This window comes from Helianthus annuus, chromosome 15 (assembly GCF_002127325.2).
Source record: "Helianthus annuus cultivar XRQ/B chromosome 15, HanXRQr2.0-SUNRISE, whole genome shotgun sequence".
NCBI lineage: Eukaryota > Viridiplantae > Streptophyta > Magnoliopsida > Asterales > Asteraceae > Helianthus > Helianthus annuus.
Window position 1 is genome coordinate 99,491,973 of NC_035447.2, and position 4,593 is coordinate 99,496,565.

Consider the following 4,593-nt stretch of genomic DNA (forward strand, 5'->3'; position numbering starts at 1 on the left):
CGATGGGGAGGAGAGTTCCCCTGATCTCCCCCCTGTTTGGCATTCTGATCAAAGTGATGATGAAGCTCTGGGGTTCGTTTAGTTCGTAAGAGGAAAGCCGCAAGTTCTAGGCCAACCCCTGCTCCCCGTGATATCCGGCAAAGGCTCCGGATTGCTAGCGGACAGAAGCTTCCTCCTTCGTCAAAGGCTGTTTCCGATCTTACCCCCGTTGGAATCAAGGGTTCCTTGTCCAAACACCTGAGGTCTTCGAGTCTTGTGAGTGCACTTTTGTTGGTAGGTTTCCTTTTCCTCCTGCTCTCTTGTTTCTCCTGCCTATTTGCCCCCTGTTTTGTTTTTGATGTTTTTCGTCTTGTTGTGCAGGGGAGTTCTCATGATCCCATAGAAATCCCCACTGGCCCCTCTTCTTCCTGTGTTCGGGATAAGACTTCAGAGGTGGGCATAGCTCGTTTTTCTTCAGCTTTTGAACTTTCACCCTCTCACGCTACGGGGACCAGTAAACCCACTCTCCTTGAAGGTCCTGCTCATCGGTCCCCTTTGGCTCCTCTGTTTGCTGATGCTATCCCTCTCACATATGTCCCCAAATGGAAAGTATCTCATTCTTCAGTGATAGGGACTTCTGAGGCTGCTATGGACTTTCTTACTCATGTTGTTCCTCCCTCCCATAAGTTTGTGAACTCTGCTTTGAGGGATGATCTTTTTGAGGATCAGTACAGCATGTCCCTTTGCGAGAGCTTTTTTAGGGGTTCTGGTATGCTACAGCGGATTGATGATTTAAGGAGGGCGAATGAAGGACTCAAGGCTGAGCTCAAGACTTCCCAATCTGTTGCTGCCGGGCTTAGATGCCAAGTGGTTGAAGCTGAGAGAAAATTGCAAGAGGAGAATGTATATAGCCCTTCCTCTTCCCCCTTCCCCCCACCCTTTATACCTTAAATTGATCCTTGGATTGTTTGTAATGCTTCCTGTCCAGGGAGCGGGAGCCATGTTGGAGCAGAGGAAGCAAGCTTGGGAGAGGGAGATGGCGATGCTGGTGGAGGAGAAGGAGGAGCTGGTTGCTGAGCTAAAGCATTTGAAGGAAGTTGGCTCAGTTTCCCAGGAGCAGTTGAATACCATGTATGCATATTATGGGATAACTTCTGATGATAACTATCGGTTCGCCAGGAAGAAACATTGGTTAATTACTGAAGGGTTTGGGGCCTTTCTTTCCGCCGTTTCTTAGTTAGAGGAGTTTAAGAGTGGCTTGGAAGAGGTATATAGGGCCTACCGGAATGTTGGCTACCAGGCTGGGCTGAAGGATGGTTATGCTTATTCTGCTCAGGGTCTGGGTAGGAAGGAGACTCCGTTGTACAACTCCAAGGCTAAGAAGAAATTATCAAAGCTGGATGAGGAGTTTGGGAGCAAGACCCCGGCCATTCTGAAGAAGATCCTGGAGCATCCCTTGATATCGATAGACAAATTGAAAGCCCTGTTTTCCTCTGCTGGTCCTTCCTCCCCATCGTCTTTGTCTGGGGGTGCCCCCAGTGATTTGTAAACATTTGCTTTCTTCGATGTGGTTGTAACTTGAATAACTACTTTCCCTAGGATACTTTAAACTTTTTGTGTTTGGAAGGGGAACCTTTGTGTAGGGTTTCTCCTTAGTGCCTAATCGTATGACTCATGACCGTATGCTGTTGTCCTGTCTCTTGCTTGCTTTTTGTTGTGTTTTTGCAGGAACCTTTACCTAGGATCAAGCTGGTGCTTTCCTGAGGACCTTTGGTCCATTTTGCAGGAAGTTGTGCTTTGGTCTTTTTGGTTGAACTCGTTGTGTTTTGTTGCCTTGTATTTTAGCTGTTTTTTGCCAAAGTTATTAAGGCTTTTCCTTGTACATTTGTTCTGTAAATGAATAAAGGATGATCTCTTTTTGTAGTTTTTGTCACACCCCGACCACGTAGAACATACAAAACGTGGCGGAAACGTCGGGGAGTGTTGTAACAAAATCAATTGTTTCAAATCCATGGCAAATGAAGTTTCGTTTTATAAATCAAACATGAAAGTTTACATTGACTAAACAAGAATCAAAGTGTACATAACATAAATTAACTAGTTCTTGTCTCGTTTTTAAGTCACTAAGGCACAGGTCCGCCTAAGTATGTCTTGATAAGTCCTATGCATCATCTCCTGAAAACACATGTGAAAATAGGTACGTCAGCATAAAAATGCCTGTGAGATACATTGGTTTTGTGAAAACGGAATTCATGACTTATGTTTGAGAAAATGTTTAGTCATGAACCTTGTAATTTGCTTTGTCTTGTAAATCGTTTGAAAAACGGTAAGATCAAATGATATGTATAAATAAGAGAACACTGTATGGTTAAACGGATAACCATGTAAAATGAGTTTGTATAAGATAAGTCGTTTGTAAAACAATGTCTTGTGAAAAGCGTGTTATTTGTATAAAATGTTCTATGTCTCAAATTGAAATGATTCAAATAACGCTACGATATGTAATACCATACAAACACTTATATATAGGAAGTACCAGCGGCGTATCCACCATGCTTGTATCATATTACACATGCCTCGTTACTTAAATCACTTACTCAAACCAAACCATCAAGATGAAATGTTTAACAACGGTAGAAATGTTCATGTATAGTCAAATGTCTATTGTCAAATGTAATCCATGTCAACGGATACAACTGGTTTACACGGTTCAATGGTTATAGACGGTTCATGAAATCAAAGGGGTAAGACGGTTCACATAGTCAAATGGTTACAACGGTTCAAAATGTAGTGTAATGTGTTCATATGCTGGATGAGCATATGCAACAGAAATGCAATGTGAAACAATGTACTACGTATGCACACAATGGGCGTACGTAGCATGAAATGTATTGTAGGGTACAACGGTTCAAAATGTAGAATAATGTGTTCATATGCTGGATGAGCATATGCAACAGATATGCAATGTGAAACAATGTACTACGTATGCACACAATGGGCGTACGTAGCATGAAATGTATTGTAAAGCAATATACTAAGTACGCACACAATGGGCATACATAGCATAAACACAATGAAATCATGTACTATATATGTACTATCGAACATAGCAAGTATATGATGTGAAAACAGGAAAGCATGAAAGTAACAGATAGGCACATGTGTTTCACCCCAAAACAGTTTAGAAAACAGTAAAAGAGGGGTTCAATGTACTCACATTGACTCCTTGAAAATATGTAAAAGATGGGGTTCTATGTACTCACCTGAGATTGCTTTGAAGTTCTTGTATAATAACCAGATAATGCTAAAGATCACGGGATATCAAACGGCACCTAATAGGTAGCTATGTTAATATACCGGACCAAATCGGAAGGATCGGATAGTACGCGGGTTCGTAAACCAAACGAGTATGGAGACTCGTGTAATATGGTTTAACAAAGCCTACATACTAAAATGAAACTTAACCTAAGTGCTTATGGTCCGTCACGACCCGTTTAGGTAGCTTATGCTACCCTAACGCGTCGTGACTACAAGGTATAACCTCAGAAGGTTATAGCTATGGTCACCTAATGTGTTTGGTCGGATCAAAATGATCGACCAAATGGGTCGGGTTCGAAAGTATAAGCGATGGTTTAGATCGCTTACCTTACGACCCTATATAATCATTATACTAAAAGTGACGAGCTAAGCATGTTAGAACATGCTTAACTAAGTTAGAAAACAGGTTTGTATCAAAACAAACGGCTTTGATGCTCACGAGTAGTTTGGTTACAAAATACGCGAGAATGCGCATTTTGGCCGAAACTACGACTCGTCACTGAGCCTAGATAACGTGGTGATCAGTAGGTATAGTCACTACGGACTATAACCATCGTGATCACGCTCACGTTATGAAGTTCCATGAACTTCGCATCGACCATAAGCTGGTCAATGCAGAAAGTCAACAAAACGTTGACTTTCGGACTCGAAAAGCGAATAAAAGAGCGAAAGAAGACTTACGGAGGGTCCCCGAGTGCTAATCTAGATCAAATAGCTCAGGTATGAAACAATGGTTCCAACTTAGAGCTTTAGATCTGAGTCTTGTGGGTTTTTACACAAAAGGGGGGGGGGGGGTATTTATAGGAAAAGTGGAACCGTTAGGATCGTTTATCGAATATCGTGCCGCGATCTCGAGCGTACACTTGTCAAATTCTTGTGGTAAGTCAGAAATTGCCCCTTGGCTCTTGATTAGGTGAAAGGGCATTGCCTCTTGATCGAACGAAAGGCCAACTGCATTAAATAGATACATTGAATCTGTCTGACAGTCTCACGCGCCCCGCGTAAGGATTTGGTAAATCCTTACGCGCCCCGCCTAAGGTTCCCAGATCAGAATTTACAATTTTGGTCCCTGCACTTCAGAAACACGTATTTTGGCCCATTTTTGGCACGTTTAAGCCCCGTTAACCTCATTTCAAGGCTCTAAGATGAAGTTAAAGTGTAGGGGACATGAAATATGCTCAAAAATATTCCGGATGTCGGTTCGTTTGGCCGTACGATTGCGATGTTCGCTTAATTACGACGGAATGCGCATAAGCGCGAAAGACGATCCAAATGACGCGACGAATGGACTTTTCT